This window comes from Mastomys coucha, chromosome X (genome assembly GCF_008632895.1).
Source record: "Mastomys coucha isolate ucsf_1 chromosome X, UCSF_Mcou_1, whole genome shotgun sequence".
Taxonomy (NCBI): Eukaryota; Metazoa; Chordata; class Mammalia; order Rodentia; family Muridae; genus Mastomys; species Mastomys coucha.
In genome coordinates, this window is record NC_045030.1 from 98558662 (window position 1) to 98577209 (window position 18548).

General features: G+C 35.5%; 1 protein-coding gene and 1 long non-coding RNA gene across 2 annotated transcripts in view; one reads left to right on the top strand and one right to left on the bottom strand.

Moving 5' to 3' along the window:
* Positions 1-18548, top strand: part of Ar (androgen receptor) — a 188992-nt gene that overhangs the window by 57454 nt on the left and 112990 nt on the right. The gene's annotated exons all lie outside the window — the stretch shown is intronic.
* LOC116087017 overlaps positions 1-18548 on the bottom strand; it is a 48085-nt gene that overhangs the window by 4526 nt on the left and 25011 nt on the right. The window contains exon 2 of the long non-coding RNA XR_004117223.1: positions 9445-9538. This is a non-coding gene — a long non-coding RNA (uncharacterized LOC116087017). The remainder of the gene's footprint in view (positions 1-9444; positions 9539-18548) is intronic.

An 18548-nucleotide genomic window follows, 5' to 3' on the forward strand; every position in this document is an offset into this window, starting at 1 on the left:
TTGTTTCTATTTCCATTTTTAGATTCTAGATGGTTTTGCTCATTTCCTTCACCTGTTTGATTGTGTTTCCCTGTAGTTCTTTAAGGGATTTTTGTATTTCCTCTTTAAGAGCTTCTAGGTATTTACCAGTGTTCTCCTGTATTCCTTTGAGGGAGTTATTTATGACTTTCTTAAGGTCCTGTATCATCGTCATGAGAAGTGATTTTAGATCTGAACCTTACTTTTCCAGTGTGATGGTGTGTCCAGGACTTGCTATGGTGGGAGAATTGAGTTCTGATGACGCCAAGTACCCTTAGTTTGCGTTGCTTATTTTCTTACACTCCCCCTCCCAATTTGGTTATCTCTAGTGCTTCCAGCCCTTGCTAAATCTGACTGGAGCCTGTCCTTCCTGTGATCCTGGTGTGTCAGAACTCCTCAGAGTCAGGCTGCCTCTGTGATCCTGTGATTCTGGGATCCTGGGATCCTGGGCTTATTAGAGCACCTAGTAGTGGAGCTTCCTCTGAGTGTTGTGGGATGGCTGTGGAGCTTGTGGCTAAGGTCTGCTCAGGGTACCTGCCCAGACAGACCAGAAGCAGCCCGAGCCACTGGGCTGGCAGAGTTCCTGTGTGCCTGGGTCCCACTGGTCCCAGTTACTCTCAGTGTTGGGACAAATGTTGTGTCCTCCACACCTCTAATCCTGGGTATATTAAAGCACCTGGGAGTGGAGTTTCCTCTGGGTGTTGTGGGACTGGCTGCGGAGCTTGTGCCCAAGGTTTGCCCAGAAATCTTATATTACAATTTAAAAAATTTTTAAAAACCATGTACTATGACTAATCTAGTGCTAAGATAAACTATATTTGGTGAGTTAATTTCTTTTGTGAATCTCATTTTTCCTTGTGATAGCATTAAAATTAAGAAATTAACCCTGATTCCATTTTCTGAAGTGAAGTAGCATGTTCTTTATCATAGATGAAGATAGAAGGCATGTAAGATAATTGTCACTGTTGTATAATGAGTAAATGTTAGTTGTGGTGAAAATACAGATCTTTGTTCCCATAATTCATTGATAATGGCATTGCTTTTTGACTGCTAAGAATGACCACACTGTATCTTCTTTATCTTAGTAATAAATTTCCTATACTTTATCATTTTGAAATTCAAAACTAGCAAATAAACAGAGAATACCTGTTTGCCTTCCAAAGGGTTATCACTAATCCTACTCCAGTAGGAATATCTTGCTTGATCTTTTCTTTTTTTTTTAAATCTACCTTTGATGAAAATGCTTTTCCAGTTTTGAGATTTATGTCAGTGCTGAAATAGATCCAATTAAAACTTACTGTTTGTCAACACTTGAGAATCACATCCATTTTTTTGCAAAGTTATAGTGATAAATTTATGCATATATAAACACAATATCATAACTTCTTAATCTGAATTTGACTTTTCCTGTCTGTAATAATGTATTAAACCCTGTTTTGATTTTTACAATGCTGTTTTTAAGTAATTAAAATTTAAAACCCTGCTTGTTTTCGAAACAAAAAGTTTAGCATACTACCAATTCAAAGTCTGAATTTCTTCATCTTTGTTTCTGCTCCTTTTGGCTGATGACCAAAGTAGCACCACATAGCACTCTTTTGTTGAACCATTATCTCTTCATCACATTGGTTGGGAGACCTGGCATCTCCAGAGCCCTGGCATAGGACAATGTTGGTTATCAGGAAAGATCAGGTGATATTTCGCCACAGATAGAGGGTTCTTAATACATGTCACCTTTCACATGTCACATGTCACATGTCCAGAGGAAATTTTGTGGATGCAACCCTATGTAAACACAATGGTCTTTGACCTAATCTGTTTCAGTCATTGTTTATGCCTAGATAGTTCCCAAGGGAGTATCATTTTAAGCCTTTGCATCTACTCCTGTGTCTCTTATACAACGCTGAGGGTGCTGTTTCTCAAACCAATTTATTTCAAAACATCCTAGGGAATCATAGACCGAAAACTGGTAATCTTCTTGCTTTAGCCTCCTAAACACTGGTATTACAATCCATACCACTATACATAGCTTTTAAACAGTTCTTATACTCTGAAAACATTAATAATTTGCTGTTGCATAAAGTTACAGATTCTGTATATTTAAAATATACTACAGTAACTTGGCTTGGTAGTGCATGTATTTGGAAGTCTGGAACTGGAAAATGATTAAGACTACTCTGTTCAATATGGTAAGACCTTGAAATTTTCCTCTTTCCACCTTAACATGTCCATTGATATTTTATTGTTCTGGTCTTAGTTATACAGCCATTTCTAGGACAGACTACTCCACAGCAGAGTTCCTGGTATTCTTACTTGTAAAAATCTTTCTGTCCTCCCTATGTGGTATTCCTTGAACAATATATTCAGGAGCTGTAAGGTAGATATATCCATTGAGGCAGGACTCTCCATGATATTTTGACTTCTCTATTTAGTCCTGTTGAGGTTTTCTGTGATTGTCACAATTTGGTATTAAAGAGAGGCTTCTTTTATGGTAGCTACATAGATTCGTGGGTATACGTATAAGATACAGAATGTAGGAAGAAGTTATGCTGTCCTAGCAAAATGGTAGTAATAGATTCTTTTCTAAGATCTATGACCTCACTAGTCCTTGGAAACTGACTAAATTTCTAGTACTAGGCATGATTTCCTTCTGTTGAGTGGACCTGTAGTCCAATTAGACAGCTGTTAGTTGCCACCAACATGTGAGTACTCCTTACTGCACCTTTATTGATATCTTGCCATGCTGCCAATAATTGTTGTTCATAGGTATTTCAGCTGGATATGACTGTTTAACTGCTTCCACTCTTGTCAGCTTGCAAATTGTATTTTCCAGTACCATGGAAGCTAGACTACAGGAATAGCTTGAATCATTCTGTATCTTAAGTATGAAATATCTTCAGCAATAGAAGCCCACCTTCATTCAACCCCTGAGAAACAACCAAGGGGAGACATGAATAGTCTTTATTATTGAGGAAGTCACTTGGAATACTCTGACTAACTAGTTGGCTTCCCATGCCTGGTACTTGGATTTTCATCAGTCAGTGATTCTTGTGGAGAGCACTGCCAGCACATGTTGCATAACGTGTGTGTGTGTGTGTGTGTGTGTGTGTGTGTGTGTGCTTACATGTGTATATGAATGTACATGTATGTATTTATGTATGTGTGTAAATATTGTGTATGTGTATAATTCTATGTAAATATGAAATAATACAATTTTTGGTGATATTTGTTGCTGTTTCTCCTTCTTCTTCAATAGCCTTCCTCCTGTCCAGTTGAAGCCTCCCTCATTTTTCCATGTTTTCCTCACTTCCTATTGCCTGTACCATGCTGTTCACTATGAAAAAAATCCCCTCACCTCCAACCATGGTCTGTTTACACTTCCTGGTTTCTGTGGTTACTCTCTGTTGTTTATTCACTTCTGTGAATTTGGAACTAGAAACCACAGATGAGAGAGAATTGCAGCCTTTGTTTTTCTGGGTGTTAATTAGCTCTATAATACATGCAACTACTCAATGGGGATAATAGAGAAGAATAAATAGTGTGTATATCCACTCTTCACTGAGGCACTCTCTCTATTCAAAAATGCCTCTACTCTACCATGTTCTACATTAAATGACCCATGGGAAACTGTTAATAGATAAGGGAGATTAAAGTAGGGGGTTGAATTTCAAGGCAAATAGTATAAGAAAAGAATCATAGAGACAATACCAACCACAGTATTCATGAAAGAAAGTGAATGGGATAGGCCTTGAGGAGATCTTCGGTACATATGTCTGGATGATGAGGTCAAAGAAAATTTAATTTTGATACAGAAAGAAATCTTAAATCTATTGACTTTATTTGAAGAGCTTCTAGCTTGAAGGCAGATGTATTTGCATTTGATGATAGCTTTGCCAATTATAAGAACTTGTGTAAGCATTGGTTTTAAATGTTTATGGAGCTCTGTGCTGAGGAAATACTGAGATGTAAGAAAATTAGTCATTGTTTGGCTGTTGCCTAATGGTACACCTACATAATCTAGGAAAACCACTGATAACATGTTCTCAGTTATGAAGTTCTCAGGAGAGGGATATGGGTAAATGTATCAACTAAAATGCATACTTCTAATTTTATCACATTATCTTCCAACTACTACAGACTTTTATGTTTGTAATCATGGCACATCAAACTCTTTTGTGGGGTGGTGAAGATATTGAAGAGGTCCTTTCCTTTTGCTCTATACTTTTTGGAGTCAGACTGAACAACATTACATTCCATTTCTCTGCAACTATATTTAGACTCACTTTACTCACTTAAAATGAACTATCTTCTATAGAAAATGTGTAAGAGTGGTGAAATTGTTTAAAAGGTAAAATGCTTGTTCAGTAAATATGAGGACCTAAATTCAAAATCTTCATATATATATATATATATATATATATATATATATATATATATATATATATATATATATATACACATATGTACACATATATGTATATAATATATATATGTATATATGTATATGTATGTATGTATATCCTCATATGTGTGTATATATATATATACACACACACACTCACATACATATAAATTTGAGTGGTATCTTATGCCTGTAATTTCAGTGCTCCTACAGTGAAATGATAAACACAGGAGAATTTACAGAAACCTATGAGATAGCTTACATGCAGTGGCCCAAAACAAACAGACTCTATGTTAACCAAAGTAGAAGATGCATATCAACACCATCTAATTTCCAGAAGTACTCAGTAACCTGCATGAACCTATACTTAGAAACAATAAGGAACACACTCATTCATGTATAGGTATCATAACATATATATGCACATATATCATAACCACTACATAAAAGAAATATTTGGTAGCAGCAAAATAAATGTATCATGAGCCTCAGGATCTTTTGTTATTTAATATAAGCTTGATTATCCACAACAGTAAACTATGTGGATTGAATTTGTCGGGAATAGAACAATGAAATGGGTTATGGTGCAATATATTTGTCCTTTGGTTTCCTTTACAGGTATTGTTACCTCTGTCAATTGCTTGACAGTTTACACTAAACCATAATGTAACTAATGTTACTCAAATGACTGATGTAATTGATACATTATCCACTTAAGGATTATCTCTGCAATGAGAAGTCTGACTTTACCATTTGTGTTGTTAATCCAACTCTTTGAATTATGTCAGAAACAACTCATTCCATTTTTGCTCTATGATCAGGGCCCAGTTCTGCTATCAGTGGGGAATTTTAGAATTCAATTACCCGTATCTGCTTCAATCTTTTGGAAGATTAGGGAAGAGTTGAGAATGGAGAACATAATCATATTAACAGTGATCAACCTTCAGTTCAGCCAATGAGCTATGTTGTACCCAAAGTAAATGAATTATCAAATATACAATTTTTAATCTGTAATTCTGCATCAACATTTGTCTTCTGCAAAAACATAGGAATTTTGGTGTCTACACATGTTTCTACATCTCCAGATTCTTTCCTTTGGTTGCTTCTTGAAGCATTGTAGAGCTACATAGTTTTTTTTTGTTTTGTTTTGTTTTATATATATGTACATATACATATGTATATATACATTGTTTTGTTATGTATATATATATGTATATATGTGTATATATATGTACACACACATATATATGTATATTATACATATATATATATATATATATATATATATATATATATATATAGAGAGAGAGAGAGAGAGAGAGAGAGTTCAGCAAAGAGTTCTCCCAGACAAGTTAAAGCCTTATGCTAGTCCTATTTTGTACAGAGTTGGTGCTAGCTATATTCTCTTTTAAAAGAGATTAAAGTTGATACTTCTCAAGGCAAAGAAGTATGCGCATAAAGAAATGTCTCAGTGCAATGGCTGATGTTGCAGAAGACTGAGGTTCAGTTTCCAAAACCACATTTGGTGGCTCACAACTGGCTGTAACTCCAGAACCAGGAAATGCAATATCCTTTTCTGGCTCCACAGGCATCTGTATGCACGTGGTATACATATAGATAGACAAGTTGGCACATATACATGCTCATAAAAGTAAATAGATAAATAAAGATTATACCCTTCTACCTTTTGCCACGTCTAAAAGGATTCGCTGCGATCAATTTCATATTTGTTGATTCTCTTGGCTTGCCAGACAATTCAAATATTTCTTTTATGTAAGGCTTTATAGTGTACAAGATCTTTCCTTCCCATTGTCTTATTTCATATTCAGACCAGGCATTTTTATTTTTAAAATGAGGGAGCTAACTCAATTGTGCAAGGTTTATTGTTCCAGATAATATAGCTGGGAAGTAAGGGCAAAAGGAATTGAAACTTTGGTCCTCCTAGGTCCCAGCCCATTGATCTGCCTACTAAGAAACACTGGGTCAACAAATAGGCACTGCCTATTTGTTTCCATATGTGATATTTGACTAAATGTGAACAATCTCCCTGGAAGACAGTCATGATTTATGCTGCATAAGTATTTTGTAATGTTTCTTTCATTTCTACAGGTACTCATATGCTCTCCAGGGGAAGGCAAGCTAGGGCAAGTTAAAACAAAACAAAACAAAACAAAACAAAACAAAACAAAACAAAGAGCCATAAAGTTTGAGTGCTTGCTTCTAAAGCTGGTCTGACTGCTTTACAATGCTCATTTGGTAATAGAAGATAACACTTACATATATTTTATTCATTGCTACCTTAATATCGATGAACAGTTTTGCCCAAAATATTTGAGCATCTTGAAGACTTTCTGATTAAACACACTCATTGAATCACATAATATTGTGCATATTAGAGAATTCTGCTGGAATGCTTGTAGAATACTCACTTGATATACTGGAAGGGAAAGAATTATCTTCGAAATTGGTAAGATAATGCTCACATTGGTAAGATATGATCCGAGGCAAATTATTTAACTACTCTGAACTTGATTCCCTGCCCCCCTTTGAGGCACAATTTTGAAATGCTACTTCTTATAATTGTTAAAGGGATGAAAATCAGATCCATCCTTAGGCAAAAACACTTTGTAAATATCCTTTCTCTCTTTTGCCCCACCCCAGGTTGTGCCCCAAGCCACTGTTAAAAGTCAGCTTAAGTCTTGCTCCTTTCTGAGATGCACAGCTCCTGTAAGGACTGATTTAGTTTTCATTCTTTCAAAGCTCTGTGTGTTCTGCCCCACCCTCCCACTTCTGGGGGCTTCCAAAGTGGACAGGTACAGGATGTTCTGTGGTACATCAGAAGTTGATACTCAATCTCCTGGCCAGCAATCTCAGTTGCGTTTTGCACATGTTTCATCTGAAGGCACACTCGAGCTCTTGGTGCCCGTGTATGTGTCACCAATTCTTGTACCCAAATTCATTTCAAGTTTGAAAAGACTAAGCTCAAACAGACTTGCCCTGAAAGAGATTGCCCAAGTTGTTTTTGTCCCCCTACCACACACTATTTGATTAAAAGAATATGCTTTAAATTTGTTGGACTTTCTCTAGATTAGAATCAAAGTGATTGGAAGAGTCTTCTGGTCTCAAGGAATCCCAAAGCACCTTGCAAGGCAGTGTGACTAGTGCTGAGGCCACAGAGGCTAGTATAGCAGCCGCAACCCAGCACTTCACAATTAGTCATGCTCAGCCTGAGATAATCAAGCCTGTTTTTATTGGAAGAGCAGAAGAGGGAGGGAATGTCAGTTGGCATTTTCCCCACATACCCTTTCTGAAAGCGTCCTTGGCTCTTCAAATTTCACCTAAATAACTAGCTCAGGAAAATTTTCCACTACCAGAAAGCAAAATGTGGTGGTGCCAACTGATGACAGGGTGATGTCCCTGGACATTGAGTAAACTGGAGTGACCTCAGGATTGGCTTCTATTCTCCACCTCCTTTTGTACCTTAGTTCTTTCTCCAGCTTGCTTCTTTCCTCTTCCCCGTCTCCAATGTGTTGTCAGGTACAGGTCAGCAAAGGCATGGTGTGTGTAATTGTAGAAATATACTTATGTTTTCTACATTTATCATCTCTAGTCATCACAACATTAAGTTTATATTAAAGAGAAATTTGGAAATGAAAATACAATAGCAACTGGGATTCTTTCCTACTAATAACACTCAGTATGCTTGTAACTTCATGTTCAAACTTGTCTTTCTGGTTTTGCTTGGATTCATAAAGGCATGGGCTATCTCTGTACTGCTCACTTTCTTTTATCAGGCCATATACCAAGTCCAGCAAAATGTTTGCTGACTATAAATTAAGAACTCCACTGCTAGTATCTTATCTTCTACCTTGCTCGTAAGTAGCTGACCCATTCTAACTACTTTGCCTTTATTTCCATAGTTTCCAGAGCAAATGTTAGCCTAAGGGCCTTGTGAAGACTATGTATGTTCTAATGAACCCAACCACTCTTTTCCATGTGTTCTAACTGGCAGAAACTTAACACTGGACTTGCATTGACCACTGTTCTGCCAGTGCAGTTCTTTCTTGTGGTTTTAACTACTGCATCCCACAAATATCCTTTATGATAAAGTTTTGTTATTGAAACTTTGAAATACATTTTGAGGGCACACTCAACCTAAGTAGAGATGAATAGACTGAGCAGTCTTCATCCGCCTCCCAGAAGTGTCTGCCTATTTCCACAAAAACAGAAAATTAAAGGAGTATTCTCAAGAACAAGTCCTAAAATTAGATGTGGCAGATGTGATTTTGGATGAGCAGGTGGGCGGCATATAGCCAACCAGTTTCTCCTTAATTTCCTAGCTTATTTACATACCTGAGGGGGTTGCTGAGATTAGGGGATGGAGAGCTGTGCCTTCAAGCATGCTTAGTAGTTCTTAATGAATATTTGATATTTTAGTAAGGAAGCTTTATAACATTCAAAGGAACTGTTTTCTTTACTCTGAAGTTGACTTTTTGTTTTCTATTAGCTACAGAGAAGTATATTTTCTTTCTGTTTTATTTCTTTCATCTTTCTAGATGGTTAATGATCTGAGAGAACTCTATCATTCCAACCTTGACTAATTAAAGAGCTGGGAATTTAGGTTAGGCCATAAATTTGTAAAAATGGAACTAGAGAGATGACTCAGCAGTTAAGGACACTCTGTGCTTTTGCAGAGGACCTAGGTTCAGTTTCCAGGAAGCTCACAACTGCCTTAAGCTCCAATTCCAGTGGATCTATCACCCTCTTCTGGCCTCTGCCAGCATTGTAATGTGTATGGTACAATTATATACACTGGGGTACACAGCTATACACATCAAATTAGTTAACCATTTAATTTATTAATCTTTGGAGACTGTGAGAACTCGTGAGCTGAGTTGGGGATATAAAATTTCTTTAGCTTTTTCAATGAAGCTGAAGATCTTAGTGTTAAAGCTTTGAGTTTACACATGTCTCACTAGAAAAAGCATAGGCACTTATGGTAATAGCAATTGCTCAAGCTTTCTTACCTTAAGATTTGAAGTCAAGGCCTGGCTGCACTATTTAATGATCTTAAGACATGTGGCTTTACCATTTTAAACTTCAGTTTTCTTCATCTGTAAACTGGAAATAATGACAATAATTACTACCTCACAGAGTTTGGCAAAAGTACTTGTCTCATTAGAGAGAAAATTAAGTCAGGTAAGCAATATAGGAGTATATTGCAAGTGGTAAAGTATGAACTTAAAGCGATTTCCTTTCCTTTCAGTATGCTCTCAATGCTTGTATTTTCTGCTTTTTGTATAACATGGATAGTTAAATGTGACTCTGGACTGAGAGATGGACAGGATGACTGCTTAAGGTCTCTTCAGTTTAAGAGTTTATAAACTATGCTTTCCTCCCTTCCAGACTATCCCACGTAAGAAAACCATCTTGTAAGACAGAGCAGAAATCTGGAAATCATCAATTTTGATAATGTCTCTTAAAGTGTAATATGAGACCGTGCTCTTCCATTAAGTGCTGGTGTCTGCCTATTGTTCAAATAAATAGTAAAATGCAAATGACAGGAAATTGGCTGGGTTCTGAATCCTATTTTTACTTAGGGAAACAATAAGCCTGAAATGGTCACCATGACCTTTGATTTTCTGTTTCTGTAACTTCACACTTATCTGGGGATTTTCCTTCTCCTTTTGCACTTTATGTTGGGATTTCTTCCAGGTATAAGTCCAACCTTTAAAGCAACTCGTTGCATGTGCATTGTGCATGAATTGTTGACCTAAAACTAATTATCATGGCAAAGAAAATAGCATAGCCATGGGCAAGAAATATGAATGCTGCCAAACACACAATTTGGTGGCCGGAGGGAAAAATACCTTGTCACTTTACTATAGATCTTAGTAAGTATAGAATGAATATGTGGGAAAATATTCCCATTGACTGGATGGAAGAGAATGTAAATGTTGTCTGAACACAAAACTTTTGTGCAGCTGAGAGGAAAATATATAGGTGAAATAAAACATATAGAGAAAATGATTTTTAAAATGAACAAGGTAGCACATCCTAAACTATTTAAAATCAAAGATTTGGGCATTGAAATATATTTCTGATGAATTTGTTTACTTTCATTTTAAGTTTTTTATTTTTAGAATTTCATATAAATCTACTGGGTTCACATCATTTCAACCATACCTCTTTTCCCTCCAAATCTTTCTTTATCTCCTCTCACACTCCCTCTCAAATTTATGACCCATTTTCTTTAAATATTGTTAAGTATAGCTTGGTTTTCTTATCTCATTTCCAAAGGAAATGGAAGCTTTATTAAAAGTTAGGCTTGGCTAAGTAGGTTTTTCTCTTTGTGAGTACTGTAGCCCTTCACCACCATAGTGTGGTTGAATAGGACTCACCAAGAAGACAGACTCCCAATCACACAGTTCTATTAAGTGAAAGTACACAAGCCAAAACAGGTTTTAGAATTAGACACAATTTCTCCAATGGCATAAAAGGAGAATTCCTAGGGAAAAGCCATAAGTTGAATACACTAGGTTTGAAAATCTGTGATATAACAATGCCATTCCTCAGTTTTCCTCTGAGTTGATATTGACTCCTCCTTTGCTCCTGATGCTCACACCATTTATGAAATATGTTCTTCCCTTTAACAGCAAAATATATTTTCATGCAAATGACTAAGGAATAAAAGATTCTTTTATAGACACTACATAGAAAAAACTATTAGTTTGAATGGTTTCTTCACATATGACATGACTCTTTTTACAAAGGTAGGGGATGTACACAGAGGTATACAAGATAGTAACTACATGTTGAAATTAAAATACTCTATATCTATTTATGAAAATAAAATGATAAATTCAAAAGCATGATCTTGCTTACAAGAACCCTGATGGACACCTTATTTTTTGAGACAGGGTTTCTCTGTGTAGCCCTGGCTGTCCCGGAACTCACTCTGTAGACCAGGCTGGTTTCGAACTCAGAAGTCCACCTGCCTCTGCCTCCCAAGTGCTGGGATTAAAGGCATGCACCACCACGCCCAGCTTGGCCATGTGCTTATTAATAAAGATACGTAGTTGGAATAGCCACTGAAAGAAGTCACTTTATTGTTAATGTGGAAATTTGAAGACTTATGTGCAGTGCTTCAGGTGGATCTGGCAGAGATTAGGCTAACCAGTAGATAAGGACATAAGCTCCAGAGAGGGTTCACCTTTTAAGTAAATGGAAGGACAATGGCAGATTTCTACAACGAAGTGCCATGTTTTCATATATTGAAAGAAGTTTGATGAAATCCTTTTTTAAAAAGGAAGTCTCTTCGCTGTTTTTAAGTATGATTTGATATATAGATATACCACTGATAATCCAGGAGCACTTCTACTATACACTGAACGCTCAGTTCTACAGGTTCTAGAGGAATTTGGGATTCCCTTCAAACAACTGTCACAATTGAGAGTTTAGAAAAGGAAGCTATTGTATTTCACATCATGTTCCTTGTTGAATTCTGTACTTGTTTTAGCAATATACTTAGCGGAAATATTTTTATTTACTGTACTAGGTGTTACAGCAAGACTGAAGATTAAATTATACCAGTATCAATTACTTACAATTACTTTCAGCTCCAGTATCAACAACTTGTAAAGATTTGTTATGGTATTATTTTTTTTTTATCACAATACAACCTTGAGAGAATCCTAAAGAGAATGGTGAAATTAGCTACCTCTATCAACTGTCTTAATGAGTGACTGAGTCCTTGCTAGTGACTGACTTTTGGGGGGTCTCTTCTTTGGATAGCATAACAGAATGGATACATTGTATAAAGACAAAATTCAAGTCCAAATAAGATAGGCTTTTGTGCTTTCTTTTTTAAAAAATATAAAATAATGTCAATGAAAAAGAATCTATAACTAACTGCAAAGCCTGCAAACTCTTCTGCTGCTTCTACCGTATGTACTTCAGTCCATTCCCACACCACAGATGTAGGAATTCATAGCTACAGTGTTTACTTCTTACTTGATCTTAGAAAAGGTCAATGGTCATAATCTAGCCTCCTATGTGATTCCTTTTTACAATTTTTACCTTTCCATTAAAGCACAGATGATCTTTCCTTCTCTGGACTTTTCCCTCAACTTAAATTCCTGAAATTCTTAGCTGTTTTTTTTTCTTTTCCTTTTTTAAAACTAAAACTAAATTCTTTATATAAAATATTGTAATTATAGTTTCTTCTCCCCCAACTACTTACAGATCCTTCCCACCCACTCACCCAAATCCACATCATTTAAAAAAAACACACATACAGTAGAGGACTACCACGTCTGTGTTCATTCAGAGCTGATGCACTTAAGACTAGAGGCTCCAGGGAGTTTAGAGGTCAGGTGGGGTTAGGGTGGGGACATCCACATGGAGATCATGGTTGGGGAGTAGGTGTAGGATGTGGAACAGTCGGAGGGTGGATGGGGCAGGGAATGAAATATGTAGTGTAAATAAATAAATTAATTAATTAATTTAAAATGTTTCTTCTTAATAATATATTTAAAAGATCTACACTATTTTATCAAATAATAGAACTGTAAAATCTTTCTTAAAATATTGAAAAAACCCTCAGTTTTCTCCTTAGTTATGATTTTTCTTAAAAAATGGAAATAATGTTTTTATAATGTTGACAATATCTTTGCCACTCATATATGCATGGTTTTCATTTTTAGAAAGCACATACAAAATTTGAAGCAATTGATTATTAAATTTTTAGACTAATTTAAAAAAATCCCAGACCTTTAATCAAAAACAACCAGTAGTAATTTGATAATTTTAGATCTTTCTCATACTTTGGGAGGATAATCATTTTCAGAATGGAGAAGCTATAGATTTATTGCGCTGTTTTTAATGTGATAAAAACATAACCTTTCTCCAAGAAATCAAGTTTTTGTAATATTTTTATCTGAAAACAGATTAAAATATTGCCTTTTAAAAAAATCATGTTTTTATTAGTTTTTTGAGAATTTAGTATAGTGGAGTTTTATCATATTCTCCCTTGTCTATCCGCCTGCACCTCCCTCCTACTCCCTATTCACCTAACATCATATTCTCTCTCTCTCTCTCTCTCTCTCTCTCTCTCTCTCTCTCTCTCTCTCTCTCTCTCTCTCTCCTCATTCCCTCACTCAAACCTATGGACTGCAGTTCGTGTTAGCCAACTACTATTCCTGGATGTGAAGCCTGCCCTAGAGTTTAATATGCCAGGTCTCTTAGTCAGGTTTCTATTTCTGCAATAAAAAATCAAGAATAAATGCAGCTTGGGGAAGAAAGGGTTTATTACAACTTATGTCATCGACACAGGTTAGAGGGGGAACTGAGAGCGTTAACCTGTAGGCAGGAATGGAAGCAGAGACCATGAGGAAATGCTGCCTCCTCATTTGCTCCTCCTGGCTTGTTCAGTTTGTTTTCTTATATAGTCCAGGACTGTCTTACCAAGTGCTGCACCACCCACAATGGGCTGGACTGGGACCTCCCATAGCAATTATTAACTATGAAAATTCCCCCACAGTCTTCCTTACAAGGCAGTGTTATGGAGGAGTTTTTCTGACCTGAGATCACCTCGTCCAGATAACTCTTGGTTGTGTCAAGTTAACAAAAATACTAACTAGGACATCAGAGATCACACTTGACCGGAGAAAACTGACTTTCCCTTTACAATCAAATGGCATTAGCTCCTCATCTAGGGGTGGGAATTCATGTTCACTTCCCCTCCAATTTGTCTGGCTTGTGTATCTTGTCACAACTCTTCTGAGTTTATATGTATACTTGCCCTGTTGTATTCAGAAAACAGTGTCTCCTTAACATCATTCAATATCCCTAACCCTGACAGTTCCTCTATTCCAACTTCTGAATAGATCCCTGGGTCTTGAGGGAAAAGAGGTAATATAGACATCCTGTTTGGGACAGAATGCTCCCCAGTCTACCACTCTCTGAATGTTGTACAGTTGTAGGTCACTGTGTTACTTCCCATCTACTGCAAGAATAAGCTTCTCTGATGAGGGCTGAGTCTATGCATATTGTAATATGCCACTGAGAGTTGTTTTATTGCTATGTGCATTGAGCAGGGCAATAGTAGTTGATTTCTTTTCCTAGGCACATCATATATCTAGCCAAGATTCTTAGCCTCATTAACATCATTGGGCATGGGTTTCAATCTCATGAAGCAGGTCTTTGAACAATCAACATATAATCATGAGTAATCATACATTATTCATCCCAGTATTATATCAGTTGACATATCTTCTAGGCAGGAAATTTTTTTAAATGTTTTTACTAGGCAAGCACCTGTACCTTGATATTAAAAACCAAGGTAAAAGACTTAAGTGGTGGTTATCTTTATAAATGATAGCCACATATACTTGATAACAGTTAAAGAAATAAAGGCCATTAATTTGAAAAAGAGCAAGTGGGAGAGCTGGAGGAAGAAAGGGGAATGGGGAAATATAATGATATTTTAATTTGAAAAATATTTTTTAAAAGCTGCTAAAATAAATAAAATACAATAAGATAGAAATCACATAAAATTTCATACTAGCATAATAAATGAAAAGTGTTGTCACATGAGACCAAGTTAGTGTTCAGCCTCTTCTTTCTACCTATTATAAATAAAGAAATTAAAATCTCATGCCTTATCATTTGTTACATATTTTTTCATGTTTGTCTCAAAGCATTGCATTTTACTTTTTGTTATGATAAATTTTTGTTGTTTAACTTAATAATAGACAAGATAAAACATTAAAAATCCATATTGTAGAACAATTGACATTTAAGCTTCTATGTTAAATTAATTTTAATGCCTTAGTTTTGAAATAACTTTTAAAATATTCTTTGGCCTTTCTTGACTATTAAACCAAGACCACTCCTTAAGTATACTATATACTTTGAGGAGTCTACCTTCTTCCTTGTGTTCAGGGTATGTGTGGAGAGTTCTCTAATCCATAAGAAGCTACTCAGATAGTTAATGAGAATATCATGCTACATGATCTTACCACACTGTTTTTAAGCACATGGAGATAAGTAAGTGACTAGAGTGACTGAAATTATAAGCCATTTCTCTAGCCACAGTACATTCACTTGAGGAATCATAAGGAAGGTTTCTCAGGTAGGTCAGGACGCAAAGCAATCCTTGATTTTCACTGGAAAGTGAAAATCCCTTTATGAGAAGCACTTCTGACTTTGCCTGTCTCTCCAGGTACCATACGCCAAACACTAAAATTATACAGATTAGATCACACCCATTCTACAGGGATAGAAACAGTTAAGTAGCTTGCTCTGATGGTTGTGTAACCATGAAGAGGTTTACTTAGTATGGCAACTTGTTCAGAAAGTAGTTTTGTTGAAATATAAGGAGAGCCTCTGTTAATTGTCTTGAATGGGAGTTAGCATTTTTTGGGGGGAGGTGGCAAGTCTAGTAAATATTTCAGGCTCTATAAGATAAATTTCCTCTGTCAAAGCTGCTCTACTGTTTTCAAAAGCAGCTGTACACAACACTGAAGTGAATGACTGTGGCTGTTTCCCACTTACAGGAATATTGAACTATAGTCTATAGGCTTGAGTCTGAAATATTCCCTAATGTCCCATGACCCAGCCTGCCCATACCTCCTTCCACACACTTTTTACTGCTCGAAGTGTTCAGTTCAAAATTGTGTGTGTGTGTGTGTGTGTGTGTGTGTGTGGTGTATCTGTGTGTATATGTACACATACACATTAAATCCTCAGGTCATCCAAAATTAACTTCCTAATTTTTTTTCACCACAGCCTGGATCTGTTATTATTTACTCATTTCTAGCCATTTCAAAACTTTTGGGTTCCTTGAAAGGTAGAAATGCAGGTTTTACTAGGGCTGAATGAAATTGAAGAGAGAACTGTTCTCTCCTACTGGCCTACTGGCTGTAGTAACTACTTTCCTGAGACTAGATGCCTTATCCTTTTTATAGAGAGACCTTTGCATGTCATGGCCTAGAAACTGTAGATGCCCTCTGCAGTTAAGCTAGATTATTTCTGGATGGCCAGCTATAAAAGTGAAATTAGAATTATACAACTACCATTCTCTAACTGGGTATGGATTGCTTTTGGATAAAAATTCTTTTAATATATTTAAATAAATATAGCATAATTTTGGTGAAAAAGCAACCTGTTTCATGAATACAACATTTGAATAACATTTTGAGGTTCTGAGTGTCTTTACTAGCAGCTTAACTAGTGTTTCAGAACTTTGGCATTTAATTCTCCATTTGAACCTCTGACTATTAACCTTCAAAATGGGAAAAAAGTAGCAATCATGATAAGTGCATTGAATTTTGTTAACACTGAATGAAGGATGTTAAGTAGTTTTATTGCCTAGCATTGTTCCATATGAAATGAATTTAAAAATTGAGATTAAATGAATTGGATACAATAAAAATGTGCTAAATATCAATTGTCAAAAAATATTTGCTTTTGATTTTGCAGAATTTGATAGTAATTAGTTTTTATTCTAATTAGAAAAGTTTTATACTAGGAAAATGGAGATGTGTGGATTCCTGGAGTGCTTAACAAGCTAGCCTAGCCAAATAAGTGTGCTCCAGGTTCAGAGAGAGACACTATTTCAAAAATTGATTTGGACATTGATTAAAGAAAAATGTCAACCCCTAGTATCTACATATACATGCATATACATCTAAATTCATACATACAGATGAATACATACAAACAGCACATATGCACATACAAAAGAGAAAAATAAATTTTGGTTTTGTTTTGGATTGCTTTTATATTGATACTTCTAACTTACTTCAAAGCAGTATTTTATTAATTTTATTAGTGAACAGTAATATCACAAAATAATTGGTTTCTCCATGGCATTATATAATATACTTGGATCATATTTTATACCAAACTCCCTTCTCTTGTTGCCTCCCATAATCTCTCTTCTACTTTTACATTTTCTATTTTGATGTGAGTTTAAACATATAAGGGAAAACTATGGTATCTGTTCATTTTAAACAAATGTGTTCACATTTACATATAATATTTCTTTCCATCAAGAGTTCAGGTTCATAGAGATACAAGTAGACAATAGAGAAGCTAAACATCATCTGTTCAGGATATTAATATTATATACTATATATTACATGATATATAATATTACATATTATATTATACATCATACTATATATTATATAATATATACACTATATATATTACTATAATATATTAATATTATAAGAGATTGAAAATCTCAATATTAATGCTGCCACCTCAAACTCAAAACAATTGTTTATTTCTTTGATACTTTTAAAAAATATTTTTGAAATTGTAATTTGTATGTGTTGAATATCCTGGGGCTTTCCTCATCCACATTATTACATCTATTGTTGATATCCTTGTTCAGCTCACATTTAGACAGTCATGTTGACAAGACTTTATGGATATAGCTTCTGACAATATAAGAGACAATTTCACAGCAAAGTCCATGATTCTCCAGTTCCTTGAATCTTTCTGGCCCCTCTTATCCTACGTTTCCTGAGGCCTATTTGCAGGAATGTTTTGTGTATGTATTTTGATTGTTTGTTGTTTCTTTTAACAGTCTCTGTTGCAAAAAGAAACACTGAGAATAAGGACAGATATTAAAAGTATAGTTAGGGATTGCACTTGTTTAAGTTTCAATACTATAAGGCTCATCCTTAGCAATTAGTTCAAATATTATTTTATTAATATAAAATTATTTGGTTCCAAGCTTCTTCTTCTTAGGTACATTCTTATGCTGCTTTGCCTCTCCTTTCCTACTCTCATTTCTTTTATTTTTTTCTTCTCCCTCTCTCTTTTTCCTGCAAGGGGCAGATACTGATGTACAAAATGCTTTTGTGTGATTTCAAAACAAGCATGATGACTATTTATTTACCAAGCATTTCTTCAGAGGCCCCATAATAGATGGAGTAGAATTCAGGACATCAAAGAGCTTAATTTGAAACCACACTGTTTATTATACAGCCTCTAGTTTGAGGGAGTATTTGAGAGAGGTAGTAGAAATTAAAGGTAGAGGGAACTAGCCAGAAGAAGATCACAAATAAACTAGAAATTTTTATTTATATTTGAGGAGGCAGAGGTAGTATGTGTT